General features: G+C 40.9%; 1 long non-coding RNA gene across 1 annotated transcript in view; it reads left to right on the forward strand.

Annotated features, from left to right (window-relative positions):
* The first annotated feature begins 392 nt into the window (after positions 1 to 392).
* LOC122460741 overlaps positions 393 to 17055 on the forward strand; it is a 37296-nt gene continuing 20633 nt past the window's right edge. Inside the window, exons 1-2 of the long non-coding RNA XR_006282216.1 lie at positions 393 to 1752; positions 9131 to 9286. This is a non-coding gene — a long non-coding RNA (uncharacterized LOC122460741). The remainder of the gene's footprint in view (positions 1753 to 9130; positions 9287 to 17055) is intronic.

A 17055-nucleotide genomic window follows, 5' to 3' on the forward strand; every position in this document is an offset into this window, starting at 1 on the left:
ATATATGTGCACAAATAAGATGACCACGCTCTTTCCAAATGCTTTTATTGCTCTGCACATACTTCAAACACTTCCTGTAACAGTTGCCAGTGGAGAACACAGCTTCTTCCAAAATGAAGTTAATAAAAACACATCTACACTCCACAATGACACAAGAGAGGCTGGTCGGCCATGCAACTATCTCAATAGAGCATGAGCTGGCCCAGACTGTCGACCTTCAGAAAGCAGTTCAAATCTTTGCAACCAAGAAGGCACGGAAAGCACCGCTTTGATTATTCAACAGATAAAAATGCCAGTGTTTACTATGCAGACAAGAAAAGTTACATTTGCTGTTCACACATTTGAAAGTTAAGTGTTACTTAACATTTTTGAACAAGACATTTTAAGTTGTTAGTTCTCCTTTATTGAGGTAGATAGCAGAGTGGTACCATGAGAGGAGTAGAACAGGAATAAGACAGAATTGAGATCTTTCAAAGTTCTGGCCCAAGCAAGGGGGTATGGGGGCTTCATTTGAGCTCTCCGCCTCAGGTGCCAAAATGTTGTGGGCCGGCCCTGTAAGTATTTGTGTATGTATTTGTGTGAAATGACACTGTACCAACTACAGCTATTCCTACCTTGCCTTACCTCATAATACTGGGTATATGCCAGAAGATCTATGCAGACCCGTGTATTTTGCATGTAGATTTAACCATAAACATCACTGTAAACTGCAACCTGTTAAATATCTGTCACTATTTCACTGTCTCCATAAGTGTGTATAGCTACTCAGCGGAAGTTGACACTGTATCTAACACTCCTCAGTAGGAGCTCTAGTTTGATGTTTTGGAGCAGTAGTCTGAAAAATGGAGCTTCTGCTTGAATTAATGGAAAATTAACAGTATTCAAAATTGTTGTAAGATAAACTCTGTATTTCTTAGTTGTTGAGTTAAAATATCCACATAAAGGCCCTACCTCAAGAGGCGTGAGAAACCCTGCTTTTTCATGCATTCCAATATGAGATAACCTTTCTGTCCCACTCTCCATGATCAGATTCTTAAAATGGCAACTTCCTATTCGACGGTCAGTTATTCTCTCTTTTTTTAAAACTATTTGTTTAAAACTATTTGTTAGTGATTTACTCTTTGTTTTCATATAGGCATTAAAACACACTTTCTATTAAATTAGACTCTTTTCCATACCTGATTGAAATGCCCAGATCTGAATCTTACTTGTTAATAGAAGCATCAGGCATTTTTGCTCTTTTTTGGAGCACACCCATAATGAGCTTAGAAAATAATGAGTGGAAATTGCTACTAAAGAGGAAGGTCATCTTCTGGGTATATATAGTCAAATACTGCCGGATATTCTTTAAGAACAATAGATAACTATTCATTACATCTATTTCAAAGCTGACTCTTGGCACAGCAACATTCTGGTATTTTCCCTATGCAAACAAACTTCTAAAAATGCCTCTGATCTTGAGCATTAACATAAACAACTTTATAACACATTGTAAGTGACTTTTGCATCTGTTTGTCTGGCAATTTATTAATCAGGACACATGCTGCTTAATACATTATTCTTTTGGTAGAAAGCATTAAGAATTAATATTTTTTTTATTCTTTTAGAGAGAGAAATACTTTTGGGGGATTAACTTTGTTTCCTTTGTGCCTGTTGTAAACATATCTATTGTCTATGGATTGAGGCAGCAGGTCCAGCACAAAAGAGGAAACTTTCTAAAGGCTGAGGAAAACATTCTCTAAACACAATGAGGTAAGTAGATTGTTGAACAGGGAGCTCAGGCCTGGAAGGTCATTTGACTTGGAATAGTTTAAAATAACCCAAAATAATATGTAGGTTTGCTTCCATGTTAAATCAGGTTCCTTAATCATGACTCTTTCTTAATCTGTGAAAGTCAACTTATCCTGTTTCTTATGGATGTTATTAAACCTCTTCCCCACTAAGTGGTGGTTAATTACAGCTCACGTTTATCATTAAAATCTGTGTTTCAATGTTGCTCCAGTGTATAATGAAGCTGTTATAACACTCTCCCACCCCTTTTCCAATGTGCTTTCATATACAAATTACTGTGCTATCACATCTTATAGGGAAATTGCAATAATTATCAGGTTGGTGCTTTCTGCATGTGGCCTTTCAGGCCTTCTGGATGTTCACTAAGCAATTGATTTTTTTTTTTCCTGCATGGTATGAATTAATGGAAAATGTTATTACTTTATATAGCAGAATGAAGTAGGAATTATCAAAAGAGGTTCTGTCTGGCTGACACAGGATCCAACTGTGTGAATACTTAGTGTCATTGCATAAGCTGAAACTTGTTAGACAAGCTGCCCTCTAAAATAATAATAATAATAAATTAATAATAAAAATAATTAATAATTAAAGCTGACCAAAAAATAAGAAATAAAATATGAGTGAAAATACACTTTTCTCCAATTCTGAAATCTAGTACCCTCAGGAGTCAAAAGATTCCTCAAGTGAGTTACTGTTTTTTAAATCAACCCTTGTAGATTTCAGCAGTTAACAGCTGAGATTGAGAATTCTGTCATCATGACCTCTCCAGCTCTCTTTCCAGAGGAAAAAGAGGTTAGAGTGGCAAAAATAAAGTGAGGCGAATTTTTAGTTCATATTTTAAAACTTCCTAGTTGCTGATCTGCCCTTCCTTCAGTTAAAAATGGAAACAAAAGTTAAGATGAGAACGGAAAGCCAACAGCTAACATTGACTTAACAGTGTATCCAAGTTCAGTACAGTCAAACCCAAAAGTTTAAAAAATATGAGACAGATCCTGCCTCCTAAATCATGACCGACTTAAAAGATATTTAAAAACAATAAATGTTGGGGATTTTTAAATGCTGTCTGGTTTTTGAGCCATTAGGATTCACATTTTCACGCTTTGCTCTGCCACCAAAATGGCTAGAAACTTTTATTTTAATGAGAGCCACCATAGCCTGCTGAGTTTGTTGAGTGTTATTGTTGAGAGAATGAGGAACTTACTTAATACACACACTTCCATTTACTCTAAAATCTGAGGACAGGCCTATACCTTTGGAAATTGGCATATTGGAACAGATAGTCCATCTAGTTCAGTATGTTGTCTCTGTACTATACTAGTTATTTCAGAGGGAGACATAACCCTGCCATAATGCACCTAGGTGCTGGTGCAATTATCTACCATGGGCAAAATGCCTGAAGTGAGGTAATATGTATGCAGTGAATACAGTGTATCAGGTGATAATAGTAAAGAATTGCAGAAAGAGAGTCTCTTATAACACAGTACATGGACCTTTATTAGAATAAGAAAAACATTATTACCCCGATGCTGCTCTGTTAGCCTCTCTGCCTCTGCTTCATTGTAGAACTTTATAGCACATTTCCTGCCCCACACCTGTTGGTTTTCCTACTGAAGTTTTAAAGAAACAGTACAAAACCACACATACTGTCTTAGCAATATTTCTAATTATTTTATTCCCCACCTCTGCTCTGGTCAAGTAACCTGGTCACTGTGTGTGATAATCAAATTGAAGCATACATCGTTGCAAATATCTGAACCACCAGTTCAGATAGCTGACTCCTGTGGATTTCTGCTGCACAGTGGTTAGGCTTAATGGAAAGGAACAGAAGGTGGAGATGGTGAATCTTGTGGTTAGGCTATTCGTTCTGCTGGGTGGAGTCAGGGAAGGGAGAATCTTTGGCCCATTTGGCTTATCCTTTTGAAAAGAGAAATCTGACTAATCGGCCCCTCAGCTCTTTCTTCTTGAGGAGGAAGAGAAAGCGTAGACTGACACATTGCAGAAGGAAGAAAAGGAGAAGAGAGACATTTTTGCCTAGTGGGTAGAGCACTGGGATTTTGGCAATCTGGGCTGTATTCCCAGCTCTACAACTTCTTAATCCTCGGCATGTCACTGCTCTGTGCCTCAGTTTCTCCATCTGTAAAATGCAGACAATTATACTCACCTCTATTATGCAACACTTTGAGATTGCTCATCAAAAACATTTTATAAAGCGTTTGGAATTATTATTTATTATTTCTTTTATTTATTAACGAGAGGGGAACACATTTCATATTTTGTGTTGGCTGAGCGCATTGCTCCTACCAGAAGCATCTTGCATTGCTCCATTCTCTCCCTGTGTGCTACCCTCCCAACTGCCTCTATTTCAAGGACTCCCTCAAAGTCCACTCACCACCTCCCCCATACCAGGAGCTCTGCCTTCCATTGCTCCCTCCCCTCATATGGTATTGGTGTTCCCCACTTCCCTGTCTCCATTCCTGCCCCCCGGCTCCTTTTCCCACTTTCCCCTCACCATCGCTGTTCCCCCCCACCCCAGTCCATGCACACATACTCAGTACCTCTCTGCCTGAGTCCTTTTTTCCCTTCACCACCATCACTCCCCCGAGGCCTTCTGGGTCCTGTTTCCTTCCCACTTCAATTCAATTCCACCTCAGTCCCTGGGTCCCTGCTTTCCCCAGTGCCATCTGTCCCATCCTTCTGGCCCTGCTGCTTCCCCCAATACAGCCCCTCTGGGTTCCTGCTTCCCCCCCAACAAAGCATCCCTATAAGGCTCTGTTAACTGCCAGAGTATAGACATTGTCCCCAAGCAGCAAGTTAAGTTGCTGCCTCTGATATGTGTAGGCAGCAGCAGAGGGTGGCAGAGAGATTCTGCTGCTTGCAGCACTGGGCAATGTGCGGGCCCTGATTTTCCTGTGAATCAGGCTTTTCTGGTGTTCCGCTTGGCATCAGAATCAACAGGCTTGTGCCCACTGGTGCCTAGACTCTTCCCTGAAATTGTGGAATGGCTTGGATGTAGCATTCCAAAATGATCATAAAAAGAAAAGGAGTACTTGTGGCACCTTAGAGACTAACAAATGTATTTGAGCATAAGCTTTCGTGAGCTCACTTCATCAGATGCAAAATGATCATGTTACAGACAAACAGAAAAGCCATTGAGTTGAGTGTTGCACCTCACTGGGCTTGGCTAATAAATTGAGGAGAGACAAGCACAGAGATCAAGCACTCTAGAGGAAAGGGGATTTCTGTAGCTTTACTAACTACTGGTCGTGCACCACCCTTTTTAATGTGTGCTTCCTCTCCCCATTGTCTCCTTCCTTACCCTAGATGAGAAAATTCTACCGCAGTGGCTTCCCTGATGGCATGCTACCTTTGGCTGTGTGACAGGGGCTGGGGACTAAGGCAACCCCAGAACTGGAATGGAAGGAACAGGATGAAAGAAACACTATGTAAAATATTCCCTTCAGAAGTATTTGTGACAACATTACAGTCTGAAGAGCATTCTTACTATGAATATTAGTAATTGATGCCTACTAGATGCTTTCTGATTGGTGTTCCTGGCCATCCAAAAGTCATGAATACAGCTATCAGGGTCTTTCAGTATGTTTTCTCCATTTAACGTGGTGGTCTGACCAAAATAGTGCCTGTGGGAGTTGACTATGCTTAAAGTTTACCAGCACACACTTATAATCCATTTGCTGCATACACAGTGGTGCAGCCACTCTGTTCTTTAAACTCCAGTATGACTAGTCACACACAATGGGTTTAAGAATATTCCAGCCTGTTCTAAAAGATCAGCCAAGTCATATTTTCATAATGCTTCTTAGGTCCTATTTTTGACCACACATGTTATTAATCAGTAATCCCAGGATATCCCCCACTTACTATTTTCCCAGTGTTTCAGAGTGTTTCTTTATTTAACATTTGAAAATGTGAGGTAATGGACATTTGAAATACAGTGGAGGGCTTGTTTTAGGGCTGGCAGAGGACTAGTTGCTGTGTATGTGTTGTATGTCACTTCTCCTAGCTCAGTGACTCACACTTCAGTTCTGGGGCAGGGTTGCTCTAAGACCGCTCCACAGCCTCTTCCCCTGACCCAGAGCTGAGTGCTGTGGCAAGGAGGGGTGGAGAAAGGAGGAAGTGAGCACTACTGTGATTGCCTTTGAGGGGGAGTTGGGCAGCACAGAAGTGGGGCAACGGTAGGAGGAAGAAAGAAAGGAAGCAATTCCTCTCCCCTGCCTTGGCTTCTGCTGGGCCCTAGCAACTGAGGAATTGTGCTGATATTTCTCCTTAGCTGGCAGACAATCCAATGAGTGCCTCCTTGTGAAACACCTGAGAGAGGGTTCCCCAGAGGTTGGAAGTGGTTAAATTAGATCCAGCTTCTGGATTTGTTTGCTGCAGAGCAAAAATTAATGGGGGCAAGGTGGTCTCTTTGCACTACTCTCATATAATAGGCCATACATTACTTGGAAGCATATGCCTGCATGCTAATAAAATGTAACTGAACTTCTGGAAAGACCCAGTTTTGCCATACATATAGAGAAATCGTAATCTTTTACCGTCGTAGCCTTTGCTGTTAATTAATAACAGCCTTTGCTATCTCTAAGTTGAAGTAATAGTGTGAGATGCTTGTACTTGTTGCTTAGCATTACTTTATTGTCCAGTAGTTTGAGTAAGCAGTGGCTAACCTAGATGCCAAGTCCTTATGTAAATATATAAGGGGAGCATTCATTAGAAGGCTGCCCATTTAATTCTGAACACGTGTAAGCTGCTCTGTAGTGTGAATGCACTGGCCCAGCAGACTTGTTCCAGAGCCAGCAAGTTTTGCAATCGGATTTAATTGTTCAGTGTGACATCCCCTTTCAGTGGACCGTCCTGACATGGTGCAGACTTTTGTTTTCTTCTGTCTGAGCCATCAGCCTGTGGTCATGATCCAGGAAGTAAAATTTACTTTCAGACTTGAAGGTTACTGTATACAGCTTCTCTTCCCTCCCCTCATCTTCCCCTCCCCCTTCCTGCACCCTGGTTTGATGTGGAGTTGGATTAGAAAGCATGTTGGAAAAAATACACACTTTTTTATCCAATTTATTTTCTCAGTGGCCATAGAACCTGGATTTCATAGAATTATATTGGGAGCTATGAGAGAAACGGAAGGTGGCAAATCTTGAAAGGTGAAATAAAATGAAAGGCGAGATTTTTTTTTTTTAAAAATAGAAACTTCTCCTTTTATTTCGGGCTTAAGCCAACAATTGGAGACGCAAATACTAACAGTGCTGTGCCCCTGTTGTTGTTGTTTATATTACGTTAGCATCAAGTGGCCTCAACCAGGTTACGGCCCCACTGTGCCAGGCTTAGTATAAATACAGAGGCCTAAATATTCCAAACTAGTGATTTTTGACTCCCAACTTGAGAAATCATCAAGTGGCCTGATTTTTATAAGTCATGAACATTTGTCCTTGGCATATCAGGCCCATTTACAGTATGTCAAGTTAGGCATCAAAATCACTAGTCAGACTATTCCTGTTCCAAAGGCTTCTCTAAAAGACAAAAATCAATGGATAAAGCAAACAAGCAGCAATAATAGGCTATTACAGCATAGACTAGCTGTGTGTGCTGAAGAACTAGCTATTGTGCACTAGCCTAAAAATAGTGGATCCTTACTGCACTTCTGTACAGTTTCTGCTTTTCTGATATTTGGAAAAAAAAAAAAAAGTCCTGCTGCCACAGCACCATGGAGTGAGGTCATATGGGGAATAGCAGAATGTGATGCTGCCCCTACTTAAAGGCATAGTAATGCCCCTATTGACTCTTGGCACTAGCTTCAATCCAGAGGCAGGCAGATGGTGTTAACTCCATGCTCTTTTAGGTTCCTTCTAGGCAGAGAAAGGAAGCAACTGTAATTCCCACCAATATTTTATAGGAGCTGATCAGGCTGAAAGCAATAACTCAGTGCGTTCTCCAGCCACCCTGTCTGCGTGCCTTCCCTGAGCAGCACAACCCACTGTTTGGGCTTTGCTAACCGTCTACCAGACAACTCAAAGGCTACTATAGCCTCCCCAGTGTCAGAGTCTACTGCCTGGATTGATCCCTGAGGAATCTAGCGCTGTGTCTTTAAAAGCAGCGGAGGGTGAAGGAATGTGAAATAATAGAGCAAAAGGAGAAGAGAGTGGAGCAGGGCATTGCATTGTCATCACTGGTATTGAACTATACTATTAATCACCGCCTCCACTCTGGATTTTCTTTGTCTAGCACATTTTTATGGCTAATACTAACTCAGTATATAGACAATAGTATAGGGTGCACTAACCAACAACTTCACTCATTTTTGTGAGACTTTTACCATACTGGAGCCTTGAGGAATTTCCATTTACTTTCCCTGTTTAACACCCATCCAACCCCACATCTCTGTTTTGTTTCCTACTTGCAGAAGATGGAATAGTACCTTCTGTGGTCTTTCAACACTGCTCCCCAGCCAGCCAGAGAGGGTGCTATTGAGTAATGCAAGGCACTATCTGCCCTAGGGAACTCAGGAGCCTTTCCAGGTCTTTTATTGGTCCAGGGGGCAAAGGACAGAGAGCAGGGATTATACCTGGATTCTTACTATGGCAGCGCACAGCACTTAGTACTTCGGAGCTATGCAGAGAGCAAAGCCCTCTCATACTTCATTGTGCCATATGTGACTGAATATTGTGCTCTTAGTATTCAGTCAGCAAGACTTTCTCCTGGTTTTCTGCATCCTTTTGTAGGAGTCACCATTAACACATTTCCCTTTCTGTGCCCAGCAGAGCTAAACAGGCAAGGGAAATCTTGGGCAGATTTATAACGTAGTAGCAGAGCTGGTGGAAAATTTCTGTCTGAAAATGCTGATTCATTGAAATCAAAACATTCTGTGGGAACATGCTGATTTAGATTAAAATTTGTTTTGAAAAACAAATCAAAATTAAGTGTTTCAAGCTTCTAGGAACAGAATGGTTTGATTTTCCATTTCAGATTGGCTTTTCATTTTGAATATAGTCTTTTCCCAGGAGCATATAGTTTTAGATAATATAAAATAAATATTAAAATAAAATGAAAAATATAAACATAAAAAATAAAAAGATATAAAAAGTCAAAATCAAAACTAAATATTCTGACTGAGTCGAAATAAAACATTTCAGAAATTGTGTTTTGCAGGAAATGTTGACTTTTCATTCCAATTTGGAATGAAAGAGTTTTTGAAATGTTGGAATTTCCGGCAGAATGGACATTTTGAGTTTTGGCCAGTTGTACTCAGTATGCTGAACTGTGTTGCTTGCTCTTGTTCTCTTTGCTGATGGTGTTATATAGCATTTGTTCTGATCTGCAGAACTGCCTGTTGTCATAATATGGACCAGACGAAATGCTGCTCAGCCCCAGCCTGGATGAAAGAGCACAGTACTGGCTATGGCAGCAACAGTGAGCTTTGAAGAGAGTATTCCTGCAAGGCTGAACAGAAAAAGGAGAACCTGACTAGCTGGTACAGGTAAGATGAGTGACTGGTGACATTGACTGTGGAAGGTCTGAGGGGGAGAATCTCAGGAGAAGGGCTTGCAGTAGCATGCAAATTCCCCTCTGCAGAAAGGGGACGAGGCAAAGTGGGTGCACAAGAAAAGCAAGCAGAAGGAAGTAGAGGAAAAAAATACAGTGAAACGGAGAACATAAATCAGCAGGAAAAGGAGTCAAATTACTGAAAGGCAAAATCTGGTGGGAGGGAGAGAAGAAGAGAAAAAGAAAAGGAGGGTAAAACAGAGATGAGCTAGCAGGTAATCTGGCTTAAATACACCAAAAGAAATTAGGAGAATGCAGCTATAGTAAAGAGGCAGAAATAAACCAAACAGCATTTAGAAGACCTTAGAAGATGTTAGAAAAGGTGTTGAGGAAAAGTATAGGGAGAAGAGTAAAAAAGTGAAAACAGGAGCCTAGTAGGATTGTCCTCCCTCTCGTTACTGAAGCTAGATAGTGGTTTGCAAAATGTGGCATCATTTTCCATGGATTGAAAAAGTGGCATCTCCTCTGATTTTGTGTATTTTGCTGCCTTATGCTTGTCACGATACTGAGAGGTATAAACTATAGCACTATAAACTATGTACACTATAAACGTCTGTTCATGTTAACTTTACTGGCAATAATAGACTTTACAAGGCAGGAATATCATGCAAGCATTCTTTAATTACATAGTAATAAGGCTTACTAATGAATACCATGTAACTACATGCAGATTACTGTGTAATTACCTTTAGTAAATCCAAAATTAGTTAGCATGTAACCTTAATTCTGGCATTGTGGTTTATAAGGCCATAATCCTGTAATGATATGGTACTTACTGTGCTGTTGCAATGCCACTACATAGTAATTTTTAAGTAGTTAAATGGTCAGTAGTTTCCACATAAGCAATATATGTATCTTGTGACTTAAACTGCTACCAATTTGTCCTCTAACCTGGTGTCCTGTTGGTTTCAACAGTGTCTTAAACTAATTACATTTTAAATGGGCTTTGTGAAATGTTTCTGTTATATCTCTCACTTACTGCTACACTGTATACTCAGCTGGGTGTAAGCATAAAAGCAATAATAAAATAGGCAGCTTAATTAGTTCCATTCATTTGCTTTAGGGGTCCAACTTGAGTACAAATGTGCACACTCAGAGTACTAATGTTTACTGTTCATTTATGGAAAGTAGAAGAGTTCCAGGCAGTAACTGCTGGGAATAACGTGGTGGTTCAATAATTATAATAAAATGATGTACAGATTAAGGAGAAGGGTAAGTATCTCTCTCCCAAATAAGGAGATTTAGCTGTGGTAAATTCTCAATTGCCTGTGTCATAAGAGTTTGAGTGACACTTCCCTTTTAAGCTTGTCTAAAAGGTCAGTAAACAAAGCTGATTCTGTCATCATGCAGAGGCTATTAATTTAACTTCACTAGTTAAGTAAGAATGCTTTTTAATATATTTATTTTTACAGTATGTTTGCAATGTACAAGACTTTTATTGAGTAGTGTGTGTTTGAGTAGTATATTCTTTAGTGATCAGAGGGAGGTGCATCCATGGAATAGTCTGCCAATTTCTAGTGAAGGGTGCTATCGTGCTACACACTGAGCGGGGACTAGGTAGCAAATGTTCGCTACTGAAATTCAGTGGCATTATTTTTGACAATTTTACCCACCAGGTCTGATTTTCCTCCCACTTACACTGGTGGGTTGAAGTCAATTAAATTACATCTCTCATACACTGGGGTGAGAGGTGAGTCAAACCTAAATTATGTGTAGTATGACCTGGTCTATGGACAGTGTCAAGCCCTGTGGTCAGGCCTAATAGTAGGAGTAGGAGTCAGGCCTAGTGGTCTGAGTGCAAATGCCAGAGCCAGAGATCAACACAGGGCCAGACAGGAATCAGAGCTGAGGGTCGGAACAAGATTACCAGCAGTTAGGGAAGGTAGGACCAGGGCTGATTCTGAGGCAGGAGTAAGGCTAGGACAGGATGGGAACAAGGCTGGGTGTAGGGTAGGATCTGGGATGGAGAAGTGGAGGAGCAGAGCAGGAGCAGTGCTTGGAGAGATGAGCACAGGAGGCAAAGTCCATGGGCATGTGCACTGAGCAGTCAGTGAGCTGCTGCTGGGCTTAAGAACCAGTCTGCTGGCTTCCTTAGCCAGTCAAGGTGGTCTGTCAGGCAGTTTAGCTGCCCTATTAGGGTGTCAGGAATACTGAGTGAGTGCTGCTGCAGGGCTTTACTCCTGACAAACTCCCAAACTCTCCTAGTTGTTATCTATGGATTTTTGTCCTCCCAAAAGGAATCAGAGAACAAGGACGGGGTGGGGACCAGGAACAAGACAGGAGCCAGGGACGAGGCAGGGAAGTTAGGAACTGGGAATGAGACTGGAAGTCAAGTAGCAGTCAGCAGGGCCTGTAGCAGCAACAAGTCAGGATTCACCTTGTTGCACAGACAACTTCCAATGTCTCTGACTCAAATACTGTACTTGGGCCAATCATGGGCTCCAGGACTCCTCTAAGCAGCTTCCTGTGGGCTGTCTCTTTTGTGGAGTGTAAGGCCCAAGGGATCCCAATTGTCAAGGCATTAGTAGAACTGTTGGGTGGTGGTGTGGACATGCCAGCAGCCTGGAGGCCTGGGTTCAGGATCCAGGGATCCTGACACTCTGCTGCAGTAGTCTGCCATTAAAGTGAATGATGCTTCTCAGGAACTGCCTGGTAGCCGCTGTAATAATTTTAATGTGCGCTTTCAGAAGTTAATCCCGGTGATAAAGCTATCATTCTGTGTCTGCTTGAGAGGTGGCATCAATAGTTATCGCAACAATCTCTCCACTCCCTCACTATTTACCACTTTGTGACCTGCTCCAATACGTCTGTTAGTCTATAAGGTGCCACAGGACTCTTTGCTGCTTTTACAGATCCAGACTAACATGGCTACCCTTCTGATACTCAGTGAATATAATGATTTAAATGGCCAGCAGCATTTCTATTGGATTATTGAAAATACTAAACAGAAAAGGAAAAAGTTAAAATAACCAGGAATTTTGCAGATCCTGGCTAGTTCTTCTCTTATATCCCAACAGTAAGCAAGAGTCTGGATGTAACTGAAGGAACAAGCAATGAATGGCCCCAAATCTGAGCCTTAAGTGGAAATCCTGATCATGGGACTTCACTGGGAACTGAAGGTACTCAACACTTCACAGATTGGAAGCCTTCTTAGCCCTTAAACATATGTAACAAATAGATACTCACACGGGCCCTGATCCTGCACATATTACATTCCCAGAGCAGGGTGCTGTTTAAAGTAGAACATTATTAAAACTTTTGTCAGAATCAAACAAACATACACATTTTGCACAAGACCCAGTACTGGAGCGTGTCTCAGGAGCCGCAAACTCTTCTGTGACCATACCCTGCTCACCATAGCTGTGTCCCTCTGAACTTTCCAGCACATTTCCAAAACTTAAGGGACATGGAGCTGAAAAATATAGCTCTGGTATTCCAGCCAGCTGTTACACGTAAAAATCATTTCCATTTATGCTAACATACATGTTCTAATTTACAAGTGCTACCCAAGCACAGATATACGTGAAGTTACATGCATAAAGTTACTCTTGCGCATAAATGTTAGGGTGATAGAGCTATTTATTATTCTCTGATAGCTCTCACTTTTTAATTTCTTTGCATTAGTTTTGTCCATAATGTATTTCCAGGATTCAGATACTCTCTTAATTTTCTTGAGTCTCATGTGTGACCCGTTTATAAGCACCACCCTTTAATCTCAAATGAGGAACTAGACAGGGATACTTACTGCTACTCTCTGGTTTGCAGTGGCCATTGAATCTCTGGCAACAGCAGTATGTGCAGAACCAAATAATTTAGGAATTAATGTTTGGCTTTACATACATACATCTTTTTTCAATAACTAACGAGACACAAAAACATCCAGTATCTCTCACTCCACTTCCAACTACATGGTCTGTTCAAACACTATGGTGATCTCTCCAGACTCAATGTGGACATTCAGAAATTAGTAGCCACTACTGTTAGCCATCTTTTCAAAAAGTTTTACTTCAAGACGTTCAGTTGAAATGGTTCCCAGAAGTCACCTACCACAGGACAGGCCCAACAAAGAAAATAACAGAATGCCACAAGCCATCACCTTCAGCCCCCAACTAAAACCTCTCCAATGCATCATCAAGGAACTACAACCTATCCTGAAGGATGACCCATCACCCTCACAGATCTTGGGAGACAGGCCAGTCCTTGCTTACAGACCGCCCCCCAACCTGAAGCAAATACTCACCAGCAACCACACACCACACAACAGAACCACTAACCCAGGAACCTATCCTTGCAACAAAGCCCGTTGCCAACTCTGTCCACATATCTATTCAGGGGACACCATCATAGGGCCTAATCACATCAGCCACACTATCAGAGGCTCGTTCACCTGCACATGTACCAATGTGATATATGCCATCATGTGCCAGCAATGCCCCTCTGCCATGTACATTGGTCAAACTGGACAGTCTCTACGTAAAAGAATGAATGGACACAAATCAGACATCAAGAATTATAACATTCAAAAACCAGTTGGAGAACACTTCAGTCCCTCTGGTCACTCGATTACAGACCTAAAAGTGGCAATACTTCAACAAAAAAACTTCAAAACCAGACTCCAACGAGAGACTGCTGAATTGGAATTAATTTGCAAACTGGATACAATTAACTTAGGCTTGAATAGAGACTGCGAGTGGATGGGTCATTACACAAAGTAAAACTATTTCCCCATGTTTATCCCCCCCCAACCCCCCACCGTTCCTTAGACATTCTTGTCAACTACTGGAAATGGCCCACCTTGATTATCACTACAAAAGGTCCCCCCTCCCCCCCCCGCTGGTAATAGCTCACCTTAAGTGATCACTCTGGTTACAGTGTGTATGGTAACACCTATTGTTTCATGTTCTCTATGTATATAAATCTCCCCACTGTATTTTCCACTGAATGCATCCGATGAAGTGAGCTGTAGCTCACGAAAGCTTATGCTCAAATCAATTTGTTAGTCTCTAAGGTGCCACAAGTACTCCTTTTCTTTTTGCCAATACAGACTAACACGGCTGCTATTCTGAAACCAGGTATTCTTCAGAGATCATTAGTACTGTGGCTACTAGGGTTGTGACTTGTTATAGTTAGGTGCTAAAGTCTCACAGTAATTATTCTTTGATTTTGGGTGTTGATCCAATTGAATTGATATGGGAATAACTGTAGTATCCTTAGGTTACCATCGTTAGAATAATAGAGTAATTTATTATGTACACCCTGATGATAAAGATAAGTGTTTATAAAGAGTTGCAAAAATAATCTTATATACATTGAAAAGTCAGGGGACTAGTCCTTATTGTAAATTATAAGTATCTGCTTGTGGGGCTGGGACTGCAGCAGTAACAGCTGACCTGGTTGCACAATGGGCTACAATGTATGAACTCCAAGTTTTATGGTAATTACAAGACTTTTACTCTCTAGCCAAGAAGAGGCATTGAGTGTTGAAAAGAATAATGCTTTCAGCTGGAAGGGAGTGGGCCCCAAATATGATAAATAATGGATTAAATGACAGGAGTCTCAGAAGAGACCATCTATCTGGTTACATGGTTGTGTGTATATATATATATATATATATATATATATAATTTTTACCCAGCTATTAGAGGTGAGCAGTAGTTGACAATACAAGGAGAAAATAAAAAAAGCTTAAAATTAAGTGGATTTGTCAGCAATGCATTACCATCTGCCTTAGGATGTAGTTTTAGGTTTTAGGCTATAGCTACACTATATCCTAGGTCAATATAACTTATGTCGCTCAGGGGTGTGAATAAGCTACCCCCTGAGTGATGTAAGTTACACTGACCTAAGCGCTGGTGTGAACAGTGCTATGTTGGCGGGAGAGCTTCTCCCACTGGCATAGCTACCGCTGCTTATTGGGGGTGGATTAATTCAAGATCTCTCCTGTAAATTTAGAGTGTCTGCACTTGCAGTGCAGCTGCACGACTGTAAGCTCTCTAATGTAGCCATAGCCTGAGTTTTTACTCAGGGGAAATTCCTATTAAAGTCAATGGAAATTTTGCATAAGGATTTCAGCACTGTCTGTCCATAATAAAGTTAGAACTTCATAGGATTATTATTAATGGTGGCACCCTCTATGTTATAAGCAATTTGCATACACATAAGAAGGAGAGTTGCTGCTGCGAGGCAATCCAAAGACAGACAACAGATTGGATGCAGGGAGACATATAATCTGAAAGCTGAAACAAATGTAGTATCATTTTACACAGCAAAGAACACTCCCCAAGCCTCTCCTCCTTCAAAATCCTCCTCAAGACCCACTTCCAGGAGAATGTCAACAGCAACTCCCAACTGGTAACAGCTGATAGATGGCCTGTAGGGACTTCTGATACTTCTCTTGCTGATCTGTGTAGGTACTCCATATCTTACAATTTATTACAATAAATACCTGACTTGAAATAATCTAGCTGTGCTCACCTCTGGCCTATTGTAAAAAAAAATATGCTCTTATTACTGCTTCCTTCATTCTCTCTCTCGTGTTCTTTCAGATAGTTTATTACAGCCACTTGTTGCACCTGGTCTTAATCAGCTTGCATGCTGTTTGGGGCATGGATCATCTTTTACTCTCTTTGTACAATATGTGAAACAATCCAGTTCTGTTACTAACAGGGGTCTATGCCCACCTCCATTTTGTGTGGTGAAGCCACTGCCTTAGTTTTACCTGCTGGAAATAGTTTTGATTTAGACCGTCCACCAAAGCAGAAAAAGTCCCCGCCTTTCTGAAGCAACTAAAGAACTCTTGTGCCAGATCCTGCAGTTCTTCTCCCTCTCAGGAGTATGATTTAGTTTTGCAAATGATAAGCTTTAACTTCTGCTTTTCTGCTACACTATGACGTTGTACAACATCTAATTTTGGTAAAAGCTAATTTTGGAATCTGTTATTTTGAATTCTCGGTATGAATATTTGCACTTTTCTTGTTGTTAACTGTAGTAATTTTGCTCAAACCTCGTACCCATTTTCAAATTTGGTTTGCCCCATTATTTGCTCCTCAGCTGAAGGCCTAACAGTGAAATGCACTCCATAGCAGAAGGACCCTGCACATGACTTTATCCCCTACATGAGATATTTTAAAAGGCATAAGCTGGGAAATAAAACTGTGTATAGAACCAGTATTCTGTGGTGAATATCGCAGTTATTGAGAGTTTATTATACACATTCTCTGTGTATGGGATGGGAGCGAAGTCTGATGTCCAGCAGGCCATACAAATTATACAGAATAGGGCCAAACACCAGTAGAAATAACTCCTGCAGTGGCGGTTGTGCCAGCAGACCTTCTCCCTACATTGGTACAGAAATTCTCCCAACACTGACTGCAGAGCAAAGCTAGGCTGATTTCCTCTTTGTATCAGCATGTAAAAAAGGAATTTACAATGATGTTTACTCAGCCCAATGACATAACTTCTTACCATTAAAAAACCTAAACCAAAAACCTGCCTATCTATCATCCTTTGTAGGCCAAGTGATCATAGAGGGTTTCTGCAGCGTAAATTGAGAGTGGGTAATTCTGAAAACACTAAAGTTGTTGAAAAGAACAAATAATATTTTTTGTCTACTTAGATAGTTAAATGCCTCTGAATAGAGACTACTCTAATAGATTAATCTATAAGGTTGGCACATTCCAAATGTTGGGAAACACCTCAGCAAAA

This window comes from Dermochelys coriacea, chromosome 6 (genome assembly GCF_009764565.3).
Source record: "Dermochelys coriacea isolate rDerCor1 chromosome 6, rDerCor1.pri.v4, whole genome shotgun sequence".
Taxonomy (NCBI): Eukaryota; Metazoa; Chordata; order Testudines; family Dermochelyidae; genus Dermochelys; species Dermochelys coriacea.